Source organism: Sus scrofa, chromosome 10, assembly GCF_054392235.1.
Source record: "Sus scrofa isolate SSC_HxYL_T2T_F1_AM1 chromosome 10, Sscrofa_HxYL_maternal_Yorkshire_Landrace_v2.0, whole genome shotgun sequence".
Lineage (NCBI taxonomy): Eukaryota > Metazoa > Chordata > Mammalia > Artiodactyla > Suidae > Sus > Sus scrofa.
In genome coordinates this window covers 58,237,433-58,252,400 of record NC_139392.1, presented here as the reverse complement: position 1 = coordinate 58,252,400, position 14,968 = coordinate 58,237,433, and the positions used below count along the sequence as shown (strand labels likewise).

Here is a 14,968-nt window from a genome sequence, read left to right as displayed (position 1 = left end):
CTCACTCACTGTGGAGCCTAGTTCCCAGCCCCTTCCAGCCAGAATGTCTCTTTAGGAAAATTTGGCAGTTCTTTGAAGTGCAGGCCTACCCAGGCAGGAAGGCTGAGTCATATAGCTCCATCTAACAAGAAGGACTGGTAAAAATACCTGGGAGCTGTATTACCCAGCAACACTGGAGCTGAGAGGTGGGCAGGCAGAGCTGATTGCTTCTAGACCAAAGCAAGTGGTGCAGTTTGGCCATGGAACTTGGGGGCCTGGTCAGCTTGATTGAAGACCACAAACAGAGAGCTTAGTGGTGCTCCTTTCCCTACTGTGCCTAAATTAGTTTAGGCAGGGTAACAAATTCATAGCCCCACTCACTGCTGAATAGAGCTTTCAGCTCACCTGACCAGGGAACTTTACCAGAGTACACGGAAAGCTCTGTAGCCCATCCAACAGCCCTGCTCTCAGTGGCACTTGAATCAGAAGTGCAGCCCATGACTTTCCCTGTCTGCAAAGCAAAACTGGTGGCCTCTTCTGACAGATATCCAGTGCACATTCTTGTCTGACCTGAGTCTCCAAACAATGAGCCATGTAGGCCCTTGGTCCCATCCTGCCATCCTACCAGGGTAGAGAAGTTAACTTAATTCATAGCCCCATTTATGGCTGAGTATAGTTCCTAGTCTTGACCATCTAATAAGCCTGACCAGAGAATCTAGACAACAACAGAGCCAGTTGAGCATGATACCAAGCCAGCGGCCCTATCCAGCTGTTCTCAGTCAGTGCCACACACCCCCATTCACAACCTCAGTGCTTGGACAGTTGCCTCATCCAAAAATAGACTCTAATAGCATGTCTCACCTGCCCAAAGATATTTCCAGCAGACACCAGAAACCCAAAGTGAGCTGACCAATGAACCCAAAGCAGATCTTAAAAGTCTGGAAGAGGAGACCACTTACTCCAGTGCACAGATACCAGCATAATAATCAAGGAGCATGAAAAATCAGGTAAATATAACAACACTAAAGAAAACTTAAAAAAGCACTAATAACTGACCCTAAAGAAATGGGAATCTATGCACTGTCAATTCAAAATAATGCTCTCAGAGAAGTTTAGTGACCTACAAGAACACACGACAACTAAACAAAATTAGGAAAGCAAGGAATGAGCAAAATTAGAAATTCAACAGGGAAATAAAAACCATGAAAAAAATCCTAAAGCTGAAAAATACAATAACTGAACTGAATAAATCAATAGAGACTTTCCAACTCTATCTTCAGAGTCAACTAGGAAGAAGAAAGAATCCGTGACCTGGAAGATAGGACATTTGAAATTATCCAGTCAGAGAAGAAAGAATGAAAAAGGTGACACTGGCCTGCAGGACTTATGGGACACGATGATGAGAAACAATATTTGCACTATAGGAATTCAGAAGGAGAAGAGAAAGGACAGAAAATATATTTAAAGCATTAATGGCTTAAAACTTCCCCAATCTGGGAAAAGAAATAGGCCCAAAGTACATCAAATAGGTTCAACCCAAATAGGGCTATACTGAGACATATTATAATTAAATTGTGAAGTGTCAAAAACAATTTTAAAATCAGAAAGAGATAGTTTCATGGAGGTTCCTTTGCATTAACCTAATGGCATATTTCTCAACAGAAACTTGTCAGACAGGAAGAAAATGGGATGATATATTTAAAATATTGAAAGTATCAACCGAGAATACTATACCTGGTGAAACTGTCCTTCAGAAATAGGGGGAATGTGCAGTGTCGGTGGTGTAGTGGTAAGCATAGCTGCCTTCCAGAAATAGGGGGATCAAGACTTGCCTAAGCAAACAAAAGCTGAGGGAATTCACCATTTGACTTCCTTACAAGAAATTCTAAAGGGAGTCCATTAAGTGTAAGTAAAAAGGTGCTAAGTATAAAAACATAAGAAGGCAGTATAAAACTTGGTGTTCCTGTCATGGCTCAGTAGCTAATGAACCCAACTAGCATCCATAAGGACATGGGTTCAATCCCTGGCCTCCTCACTCAGTGGGTTAAGGAACAAGCATTGCTGTGAGCTGTGGTGTAGGCTACAGATGTGACAGATCCTACATTGCTGTGGCTCTGGCATATGCCAGTGGCTCCAGCTCTGATTCGACCCCTAGCCTGGGAACCTCCATTTGCTGTGGTTGCAGTCCTAAAAAGACACACACACACACACAAAGATAAAAGAAAAAGAAGGCAGTCTAAAACTCAATGGTAATGGTAATGGTAAAAATATAGCCAAGGTTGATTTTGTAATATGGTAATGCTAGTGCATAATCTAGTTTACAAGTTAAAAAGAAATGTAATAAAAATAATCTGTTACTAGTTATACAATATGAAAAATGTGCAAACTGTAATATCAATAACAAAATGTGAGGGGGAAGAGAAATAAAAGTGTAAAGCTTAGTAACTGTATGTAAAGCTTAGTAACTGTATTGAAGTTACATTGTTATTAAACTAGAGTGTTAAAATTTTAAGATCCTTTTATGTAAGTCTCATGGTAACCATAAGGAAAAAACCTGTGGTGATTACAAAGGAAATCAAAGCATACTGATGCCATAATACATCACATTTAAAATTGTAACCAGGAGTTCCCATCGTGGTGCAGTGGAAACGAATCTGACTAGGAACATGAGGTTGTGGGTTTGATCCCTGGCCTTGCTCAGTGGGTTAAGGATTTGGTGTTGCCATGAGCTGTGGTTAAGGTTACAGACGCGGCTTGGATCTGGCACTGCTGTGGCTCTGGTGTGGGCCGGTGGCTACAGCTCCGATTGGACTCCTAGCCTGGAAACCTCCATGTGCTGTGGGTGCAGCCCTTAAGAAGAAAAGAAAAGATAGTCAGAAAAACAAGGAACAATGGAGGGGTGAAGACAAGATGGTGGAGTAAAAGGATCTTGAGCTCACTTCCTGGCACAAGTAAACCAAAATCACAACTAATTGCTGAACAACCATTGACACAAAAGACTGGAATCTACCAGAAAGATGGTCCACATCCAAAGACAAAGAAGAAACCATGAGACAGTAGGAGGGGTATACTTGCAATATAATCAAAACCCATACTCCTCAAACTGGAGAATAATAATGATCCACAAACTGGAGAATAATTATATTGCAGAAGTTCCCCAGCAAGAGTGAGAGTTCTCATCCCTACACCAGGCTCCCCAGCCTAGGGGTCCCACGGGCATTTGGCTTTGAAGATCAGTGGGGCTTGATTTCAGGAGCTCCACAGGATTTGGAGAGCACACCTAAGATCTCACATGTACTGGTAGCCAGGGCAAAAGCAGTAACTCCATAGGATCCTGGGCTGGAATTAGCCACTAGTCTTGGAGGGTCTCCTGGGGAGGTAAAGGGTATCTCTGGCATTCACTGGGGTCGTAAAGGCTGGTGATGGATTTAGTGGGGACCTACATGAACTCTGGCTGGAGGCAGACATTTGGGGTCCTTGGCATTAAGACCCGGCTCCACCCAAAAGCCTGTAAACTCCAGTGCTGGAATTCCTCAAGCCAAAAAGTCAACAGAGCAGGAACATGGCCCCACACATCAGCATACCTGCTGCCTAAAGAAATGATGAGCACACAGCGACCTCCTGATATGCCCTTTGGCATGGTCCTCCCCATCAGAGGGCCAAAACCCAGCTACACCCACCAGTGGGCAGGCACTGGCTCCTCCCACCAGGAAGACGGCACAAGGCTCAAGACTAGCCTCACCCAGCAGAGGACAGATACTAGAAGCAAGAAAGTACAATCCAGCAGACTGAAGAACTGAGTCTGTAAACATAGGTCAGAACCTACCCTGGGAACAGCTGGTCCCTGGACCTTGGATGAGGAGAGGGGAGTGTACTCCTAGGATACACAGGCCATCCCCTCCAGAGGGCCATTTCACCAAGGTCAAAAAACAAAGTCCAAGATTGGATGGCTTTACAGGTGAATTCTATCAGACATTTAGAGAAGTGTTAACACCTATCCTTCTGAAACTATTTCAAAAAACTGCAAAGGAACACTTCCAGACTGTGAGGCCACCTCATCCTGCTATCAACACCAGACAAAGATTCCACAAATATTTACAGGCCAATATCACTGATGAACATAGACACACAAATCCTTAACAAAATTCTAGCAAGCTGAATCCAAGTGGGATTTATCTCAGGAATGCAAGAATTTTTCAAGATCCAAAAATGAATTATTGTGATACACCACATTAACAAACTGAAGAATAAGAACCATATGAGCATCTCAGTAAATGCAGAAAAATCTTTTGCTAAAATTCAACATCCATTTATGATAAAAACTTCAGAAAGTGGGCATAGAGGGAACATACCTCAACCTTCTAAAGTCCATCTATGACAGACTCACAGCTAACATCATACTTAATGGAGAAAAACTGAAAGCATTTCCTTGAAGTTCAGGAACAAGAAAAGGATATCCACCCTAGCCACTTTTATTCAACATAGTTTTGGAAGTCCTAGCTAGAGAAGAAATGAAAAGGATCCAAATTAGAAAAAAAAAGGGGGGGAAGTTATCATTGTTTGCAGATGACTTGGTACTGTATGTATAAAATACTCAAGATACCACCAGAAAACTACTAGAACTCATTAATGATTTCAGTAAATTTGAAGAATACAAAATTAACACAGTAATCTGTTTTGTTTCTATATACTAACAACAAAAGATCAGAAAGAGAAATTAATGGAACAGTCCCATTTACCATCACATCAAAACGAACAAAATATCTAGGAATAAACATACCTAAGTAAAACACATATTTGAAAAAGTATAAGAAAGAAATTGAAGGTGACACAACAAAGTTATACAATATTTTTGGATTGGAAGAATGGGTACAATCAAAATGACTATACACCCAAGGCAATCTACCGATTCAGTGCAATCCTTATCAAATTACCAATGGCATTTTTTATAGAATTAGAAGAAAAAAAATGTTTTGTGTGGAAACACAAAAGACCCTGAATAGCAAACAATCTTAAGAAAGAAAAAGTGTGGGAGTAATCAGGCTCCCTGATCTCAGACTATAGTACAAAATGACAGTAAACAAAACAGCATGGCACTAGTACAAAAACAGACATATAGATCAATGGAACAGGAAAGAAAGCCCAGAAATAAACTTATGTATCAATGGTCAATAATCTATGACAAAAGAGGTAAGCATATACAATGGAGAAAAGACAGTTTCTTCAACAAGTGGTGCTGGGAAAACTGGATAGCTACATGTAAAGGAATGAAATTGGAATATTCTGTAACACCATACAGAAAAATAATCTTCAGATGGATTGAAGACTGAAATGTAAGGCTGGATACTATAAAACTCTCAGAAGAAAACACAGGCAGAACACCCTGGTATAAACCACAGTAATATCTTTTTGGATCCACTTCCTAGAGTAATGAAAATAAAAAAAAAATAAACAAATGGGACCTAATTAAACTTAAAAGCTTTTGCACAGCAAAGGAAATCATAGAAGAAAAGACAACCCAGGTCACAGCCACAGCAACAGCAGATCTAGGCAACATCAGATCTGAGCCACATCTGCCACCTACACCACAGCTCACGGCAATAGGCGATGCCCCACACACTGAGTGAGGCCAGGGATTGAACCTGCGTCCTCATGGCTACTAGTTGGGTTCATTACCTCTGAGCCACAACAGGAGCTCCAAAATGGAATTTTTTTCATTGCTGCCTTCAAATTGCCATTTTGTATAAAAGAACACAAAACGTCAAAGATGGAAGACGGGATTAAGATGGCAGAATAGAAGGACTGGAGCTCGACTTCTCTCCTAAAAACAACAAAATTCACAACTAAAGACTGAGCAATCTCCACCCAAATGAACCGGAAACCCATACCCTACTCCAGAAGGAAAAAAGGAGGCCACATCCACAGGTAGGAGGGGTGATTTTGTGATATAAACAACCCCATACCTCCCGGGTGGGAAGCTCTACAGGCTGAAAACTAACTGGCTCACAGAGACTCACCTACAGGAGTGGGAGTGAGAGTTCTGAGCTCCACATCAAACCCTCACATGCTGGGATCTGTCACTGGGAGAAAGAGCCCCTGGAGCATCTGGCCTTGAAGGCCAGCGGGGCTTGTGCGCAGGAGCTCCACAGGACGGGGGGAAATGGAGACCCCATTCTTAAAAGGTGCACACAGACTTTCACATGCACTAGGTCCCAGGGCAGAGTGAGGTCTCCACAGGAATCTAGGTCAAACCTGACTGCAGTTCTTGGAGGACATCATGGGAAAACACGGGTGAATGTGGCTTGTTGTGAGGGAAGGACATTGAAGGCAAAGCTCTTGGCAATATTCAGCAGTTGCCTTTCTCTGGAGGTGGCCATTTTGGGAATATCTGGCCCCACCAATCAGTCAGTGCTGAGAAGCCCCAGGGCAAACAACAATCCAGGTGGGATCACAGCCCCACCCCTCAGTAAACAGGCTACCTAAAGAGCCTCAGGCACACAGCAGCCCCTAATCCTATCCAGAGACTAAGCCCCACCCACCAGAGGAATTAGAATCGGCTCCACTTACCAGTGGGCAGGCATCAGCCCCTCCCATCAGGAAGCCTACAGCAAGCCCCCCATACTGACTTCAGCCACAAGGGGGGCAGACACCAGAAGAGAGGCTACAGCTTTATTATCTATAAAAAGGTCACCACACCAAAAACCTATAAAAATGAAAAGACAGAGAACTATAACTCAGATGAGGGAGAAAGGAAAAACCCCAGAAAATCAGGCAAGTGATCAGGAGATTCTCAGCCTCCAGGAAAAAGACTTTAGACTGTCAATGCTGAAGATGATGCAAGACATTGGAAATAAACTGGAGGCAAAGATGGATAACTTACAGGAAACACTGACCAAAGAGATACAAGATACAAAACTTAAACAAGAAGAGATGCAAAATACAATAACTGAAATAAAAAATTCACTAGAAGCAGCTAACAGCAGAATACAGGAGGCAGAAGAACGAATAAGCGAGGTGGAGGACAGATTAGAAGAAATTATGGATGCAGAACAGAAAAGAGAAGAAAGATTGAAAACAAATGAAGAGAGTCTCAGGGAACTCTGGGACAATGTTAAACACACTAACATCCGTATTATAGGGGTGCCAGAAGGAGAAGGGAGAGAGAAGGGGACAGAAAAAATATTCCAAGAGATAATAGCCGAAAATTTCCCTAACATGGGAAAGGAGCCACTCACTCAAATCCAGGAGGCACAACGAGTACCATATAAAATAAACCCAAGGAGGAACACCCAAGACATATAATAATCAAACTGACCAAAATTAAAAAGACAAAGAGAAAATCTTGAAAGCAGCTAGGGAAAAGAAACAAGTAACATACAAGGGAACCCCAATAAGGTTATTGGCAGATTTTTTAGCAGAAACTCTGCAGGCCAGAAGGGAGTGGCATGATATACTTAACGTGATGAAAGGAAAAAACCTCCAACCAAGAATATATTCTACCCAGCAAGACTCTCATTCAGATTTGAAGGAGAAATCAAACTTCTCAGATAAGCAAAAGCTGAGAGAATTCAGCAACACTAAACCAGCCTTACAACAAATACTAAAGGAACTCCTCTAGGCAGGAAAGAAAAGATCAGCAACAGGAAACAAAAATTCCCAAATGACAAGGCTCACCAGTAAAGGTATATATACAGTAAAGATATGAAATCATCCATGCACAATTATACCATCAAAATCAGAAATCATGAGAAGGGGGTACAAATGCGGGACACTGGAAATGAACTTGCAATTAAGAGAACAACAACTTAAAACAATCTCATATACATATAGACTCTTACATCAAAACTTCAGAATAACTGCAAACCGAAAATCTACAATTGATACACAAACAAGGAATCTCTGGAGAAGAAATATATCTCATGGTAAACAAGTGCATAATCCACCATGAAGGGGGTCATTTGACATCATTCTTGGAATGCTGAAATCTTCTTAGATCTGATTCTGATTTCCTCTCCATCAAAGAACTTATAATTAAATAATGCCAATGTACAATTAAATAATACAGTTCTACAATGTATTATTAATAACCATTTCTCTCCATGGTACAATGTAAAGTCTATAATGTCTTGTTTATCACATCCCCTAGAATGGTGTAATACCTTTATTGAAGAATCAATGAGATGGAACAAATTGTGAGGACATATTTATATAGTTACACTGTTTTTTAACCAACTTATGCATTTTCTATTTTACTTATTTTCAGAGGGTGTATTATTTTTGTTATGCTTACCAGTTGTTATTCTTTTTACTATGCTATATAAAATATTTAATGGTAAAAAAAAAAGAAAAGACAACCCAGGGAATGGGAGAAAATCTCTGCAAATGAAGCAACCAACAAGAGATTAATCTCTAAAATCTACACTCAGCTGATGCAGCTATGTATCAAAAGAACAAACAACCCAATCAATAAATGGGCAGAAGATCTAAAGAGACATTTCCCCAAAGAAGACATACAGATGGGCATAAAGCACATGAAAAGATGTTCAACGTAACTAGTTATTAGAGAAATGCAAACCAAAACTACAATGATATCTGGCCTGGAAGTCCCCACCAAAAAAAGAAAAATAAAAACCTAGAATTAAGTATCACATCACATTGGTCAGAATGGCCATCATCAAAATGTCTACAAACAATATATAGTAGAGAGGGTGTGGAGAAAAGAAAACCTTCATATGAAGTTAGTGAGAATGTAAACTGGTACAACTACTATATGGAAGTCCCTTAAAACAATAAAATTGAGTTACCATGTGATCCAGCAATCCCACTCCTGGACAGATATCCAGAGAAAACTATAATTTGAAAAGATACCTGCACCCCAATTTTCATTGCAGCACTATGTACAATAGTCAAGACATGGAAGCAACCTAAATGCCCATTGACAGAGGAATGGTTAAGGAAGACGTACATATAAACAATGGAATATTGCTCAGCCATAAACAATGAAATAATGTGATTTGCAGCAATATGGATGGATCTAGAGATAATTATACTTGGTTAAGTAAGTCCAACAGAGAAAGAAAAATATCACATGATGTCATTTATTTACAAAAAAGAACCAGACTCACAGATTTGAAGAAGAAGAAAAAAAAACTTTTGGTTACCAAAGGGGAATCTGTGGGGGTGAAGGATAAATTAGGAGTTTGAGATTAATATGTATATACTACTGTATATAAAATAGATAATTAACAAGGACAGGGAACTCTATTCAACACTCTGTATTAACATATATGGAAAGGAATCTGATACAAAATGAATATATATATATATATAGTAAGCAACTCACTTTGTTCTATACCTGAAACTAACAGAATGTAAATCAGCTATACTCCAATAAAAAATAAAAATTAAACTAAAGACCAATATTCCTGATGAACATAGATGTCAGAGTTCTTAATTCTAACAAGCTGAATTCAGCAGCACATTAAAAGGATTATTCACTGTGATCAAATGGGATTTATACCTGATACATAAGGATGGCTCAACATAACACAAATCATCAAATTAATAGAATGAAAGAAAAAAAATCATATGACCATCTCAATGTGGAAAAAAATTTGACAAAATTCAACATGTTTATAATAAAAAATGAACAAACTAGTTACAGAAGGACTGTACTTCAAAATAATGAAGAACATACATGATAAGCCCACAGCTAAAGTCATACTCTATGGTGAACAGTTGAAAACTTTTCCTCTGAACAAGACCAGGGTGCCCACTATCACTACTCCTATTCACCATAGTACTGGAAGTCCTTGCCAGAGAAATCAGGCAAGAAAAAGAAGGCATCATATTTGGAAGTGAAGAAGTAAAATTGTCTCTATTTGTAGGTGACCTGTTTTTATACATGGAATATCCTAAAGACCCAGCCAAAAGACTATTAGAACTAATCAATAAAGTAAGTGAAGTGCAGGATACAAATTAACATGTAAAACTCAGTAGTATTTTATACACTAACAACAAATTATCTGAAAGAAAAGATCCTATTTACAACAGCATCAAAACCAATAAAATTTAGGAATAAACTTAGTCAAGGAGGTGAAAGATCTCTACTCTGAAAACTACAAGATACTGATGAAAGAAATTAAAGACAATGCAAATAAATGGAAAGGTATCCCATGTTCATCGACTGGAATAATTAATATTGTTAAAATGTCACTATTACCAAAAGCCATTTATAGATCCAATGCAATGTCTATTAGGAGTCCAGTGAAATTTTTTCTGTAAAAAATTCCGTAAGTAGAAAAAAAATCCTAAAATTTATATGGAACTACAAAAGACCGTAAATATCCAAAGCAACCCTGATAAAGAAGAACAAAGCAGGAGGAAACACTTCCTGATTTCAAGCTACACTATAAAACTACAACAATCAAAACAGTATGGGACTGGCATAAAAAAGGACAAATAGATCAATGGAGCAGAATTGAGAGCCCGGAAATAAACCTAGGCATATTTAGTCAGCTCATACTTAACAAGGGAGCCAAGAATACTCAATGAAGAATAGGTGGTCTTTTCAATAAATGATGCTGAAAAAATTAGATATTCATACATAAAAGAATGAAACTAGACTCTGATCTTTCACTACTCACAAAAATTAACTTGCAGTGGATTAAAGATTTAAATGTGAAACCTGAAGCCATGAAACTCCTGGAATAAAATAGAGGGAAAAAACCTCCTTGACATGGCTCTTGGTCATGATTTTCTGGATATGATACCTAGAGCACAAACAACCAAATCAAAAAAGAAGTGGGACTACATCAAACTAAAAAGCTCCTGTGAGCAAAAGATTCAAACAACAAAGTGAAAAAGCAATCTATGGAATGGGGAAGAATACTTGTAAACCCTTTCTGATTAGGAGTTAATATCCAAAATATATAAAGAACTCATACAACTCAATAGCAAAAACACAAATAATTCAATTGAAAAATAGGTAAAAGGCCTGAGGAGACATTTTTCTTTTTCTTTTTTTTTTTTTTTTTTTTTTTTTGTCTTTTGTTGTTGTTGTTGCTGCTATGTCTTGGGCCGCTCCCGCGGCATATGGAGGTTCCCAGGCTAGGGGTTGAATCGGAGCTGTAGCCACTGGCCTACGCCAGAGCCACAGCCACGCGGGATCCGAGCCGCGTCTGCAACCTACACCACAGCTCACGGCAACGCCGGATCGTTAACCCACTGAGCAAGGGCAGGGACCGAACCCGCAACCTCATGGTTCCTAGTCGGATTCGTTAACCACTGCGCCACGACGGGAACTCCAGGAGACATTTTTCTTTTTTGTCTTTTTGTCTTTTTTGTTGTTGTTGTTGTTGCTATTTCTTGGGCCGCTCCCACGGCATATGGAGGTTCCCAGGCTAGGGGTTGAATCGGAGCTGTAGCCACCGGCCTACGCCAGAGCCACAGCAACGCGGGATCCGAGCTGCGTCTGCAACCTACACCACAGCTCACGGCAACGCCAGATCGTTAACCCACTGAGCAAGGGCAGGGACCGAACCCGCAACCTCATGGTTCCTAGTTGGATTCGTTAACCACTGCGCCACGACAGGAACTCCAGGAGACATTTTTCTAAAGAGGATATCTGAAAGGCCAACATGAAAATATGCTCAACATCACTAGACATGAGGGAAATGCAAGGCAAACCACAATGACATCTTATCCCATGCCTTTTAGAAAGGCCAGCATCAAAAAGACAAAAGATACAAAGCTGGTGAGGATGTGGAGAAAATGGAACCCTGTTGCACTGGTGGTGGGATTATAAACTGGTACAGGAACAGTGGAAAACAGTATGGAGTTTCCTCAAAAAAGTTAAAAATTGAATTATAACATAATCCAGCAGTTCCACTTCAGAGAATATATTGAAAGGAATCAAAAACATTAACTTGAGAAGGTATCTGAATCCCCATTTTTTTGTAGCAGCATTATTTACAGTCAAGACATGGAAACAACCTAAGTGCCCATTCAGTAATGAATGGACCAATAAGTTGATCTTATTTCTTAGTTCTTACCTAACAACAGTTTTCTCATATGAAAGGCCTTTCTGCTTTAAGTCTCCTTTTCCTAATATGCAACCTATTCTCCCTCTGTCTTCTACTTTCCATATCCTTCTCCTATAACACGAGGTAAAGGAAACTCTCAAGTTTCCAGACTGCATTGTTTTGTTGATGTCAATTCCATTCTTCCAGTTGCTCAGACCAAAAACCTATTCACTCTCACAGTTGCACCCATCAGCAACTTCTGTGTCTCTACCTTCAAAACATCCAGAATCTGACCACTTCTTAGCCGGTCCACTGATACCAACCTTGTTCAAGCCACCATCCTTTCTCACTTAAATTATTACTGCAGCAGCATTTTGTCTGGTATTCCTTGTCCATGTAAGGGTTGCTATCAACATAGCAGCTGGAATCATCCTTTGAAAACATAAGGTGGATCATGCCACTCAAATGGCTCAGTCTCCTCTGGTGGTTTTTCATCTTCCTAAGAGTACAAGTCAATCCTTGCAGGGATGTCAAGGGCTCTACTCCTCTCCTAACCTCTCAGACCTTGTTCTCCTAGAACCCTCCCCCTTGTTCACTTCATTCCAGGCACACACAGGCCCAGCTCAAACAAGCCAGTCATGCTCCCACCTTTGCACCTGCTGTTCCAAGCATCTTCCCTCAGATGGGGAGAGTTCCAACTCTCTCCCTTCTTTCAGGTTGTGAAACAAATGTCCCCTTCTCTGTGAAGCCTTTGCTAGCCACATTAAAATTTCAGTCCCTCTCCCCAGCACGCCCTATTCCCCTTCCCTTATTTATTTTTCTTCTGAGAAGCCCAGAATCTAAAAAGAAAAAAAAGAGCACTAGCAAAGTGAACAGTAGTTTCTTTGGAAGACACAGCCATGGTCATTAATTCAGAGTTACAAAAGTCAGTGCCTCCACAGGCCAGGCAGGTATCTCCTAATGAATGACTGTGGGCCAGGTATGGGACAATGGGGAGTGGTGGTGACTGGGGAAAAGTTGACCATATTGAGCTCCATCTGAAAGCTTTAAAATTCAAATTTTAAACAAAAACATCTGTGCATTCCACACAAAATGTACCTGTGGGTATTTTTAGGCACACAGGCTGCAAATGCTGCTAGATGAATAACATCAGCTAGATTGCTGATGTTTCAGAGTCACCCAAATGTTCCAGTACTTTCATTTCAACAACAGAAGCATTCGCTTATTTTTCTGGAAAGGAGGATGTAGGCAGGGAAATAAAAGCTTTCTTTTCTGTCCTGGTTTTCTAACAACTTAGCAATGGATGTGCTAGAGTTTCATAATACTTTACCCTCATATCGATGCTCAAATTTTAAGGTAATTAGGACAGGGTGGAAAGTAGACCAGACAGAAGTTGGACAACCCAGCTCTGCCACTTACTTATGAGACTTTAATTCTTAAGTAACTTTAACTAAAAGTTACTTAATATTCTTGGAACTTAGTTTGCTTAACTACAACACAGGAGCTAATGCTTACCTCATAAGGCTGGGGTGAGGGTTAAAACTATGGCTATATAAATGTTGTCTGTGTCAGAAAAGCTGTAGGAATTAGATGTTACTGTCTTAGCAAAAAACATTAGGTTATATGATCTATTACTAAGCAATATTTACTTTCAATCTGTTGTCAAACAGTATAGTTTTATCACCACATAGATTAGTTTTCTAACAAGTCCACTACTATAGAGTACGAGGAAAATTATAGTTGGTTATTCATATAGTTGGCATGTGGAAGTTCCCGGGCCAGGGACTGAACACGTGCCACAGTTGTGACCTGTACGACAACTGCAGCAACTATGGATCCTTAATTTGCTGTACCACCAGGAAACTTCCTGAAAACTTTTTTTAGAAATGACATGACAGTGATTTAGACAAAAGGAAATAGCTGTCAAATGTATATAATTAGGCATCCCAATTAAAATGAAACTTTCTGACACATAGGGAACAATAGATGATAACTATTATAACTGTATTTTAGTACAGTAATATAAGTATGTTTTTTGGTCAGTATTCAACTTGAAGAAATATTTTATGAAGTGAAAGAGAATCACAAGATGCCAAAGGAAAAGACTGGTCATTGGTGATGGTCAGGCTGTATGCCTGCCATGTACAGTTAAGCAGGTTTTGCCCTGCTCGTTCCAGTCAATGCCATTCACCTGATCCCGATGGGATAGAACTCCCTAAAGATACGTCATGTCCACAACACAACCTACTCAGCAGGCTGCTGACAGATGCTGTTCCCGAAAATATTGTTCTTCATCTTATGGCTGAAGGCAAAATAGACCTTTTTTAGTAGACGGCAAAATTACTGGCAGGAAAAAATGGAATAAGCATTGCTCACATTTACATTCAGAAATCAGCCCTCTATAACTCTGAGCACATTTATGACAGAGTCCAGATACTACAGCTGAGATTACCAGCAACTTGTATATGCACAGAACAGCTAAAGAGACTAATGGCCCTGATCTAGTTTCCCTGGATGCGATGATCTCTATGAATGAAGCAAGGCAGGATCAGGTGACACCAGAACAGATGTCTTAAAATGAAGATAATGGTAACCCTCCCCTCTATCTCATGAGTTTGGGGAGAGGCTCAAAAATGTGTAGAAAAGAAAAATGTGAGGACGCACTTTGGGGACAATATGGCAGTATCCGAATATAATGAATCACTTGTCATTTGCAGGGACCTCTGCTCCCCTCCTCAGCAAAGACTCTGGAGTTTGGATTACTTGGGGTAATTTTAAACCCACTTGGCAATGCCTTTCCTATTTAGAATCTACCACTGTCACCTGGCCGAAACCAGACTTTGGCTCACTTTGCAGGAGACACTTTCTCAGCATATTTCCTTGCCTCCCCCACAAGTTCACCCCCCACTGTGGCCACATGATGCTCCCCCCCGGGGAGCACTGGGCCTTCCTCCATGCTGAAGGCT

General features: G+C 40.2%; 1 protein-coding gene and 1 long non-coding RNA gene across 23 annotated transcripts in view; one reads left to right on the top strand and one right to left on the bottom strand.

The window, feature by feature from the left end:
* FRMD3 (FERM domain containing 3) overlaps nt 1-14,968 on the bottom strand; it is a 407,701-nt gene that overhangs the window by 7,301 nt on the left and 385,432 nt on the right. The window lies entirely within an intron of this gene.
* LOC110255670 (uncharacterized) overlaps nt 1-14,968 on the top strand; it is an 88,073-nt gene that overhangs the window by 67,293 nt on the left and 5,812 nt on the right. For 3 of the 5 annotated variants that reach the window (XR_002336310.2, XR_014817747.1, XR_014817746.1), the window contains exon 6: nt 851-986. The exons of the other annotated variants lie outside the window; for them this stretch is intronic. This is a non-coding gene — a long non-coding RNA (uncharacterized LOC110255670). The remainder of the gene's footprint in view (nt 1-850; nt 987-14,968) is intronic. 5 annotated transcript variants of the gene reach the window in all.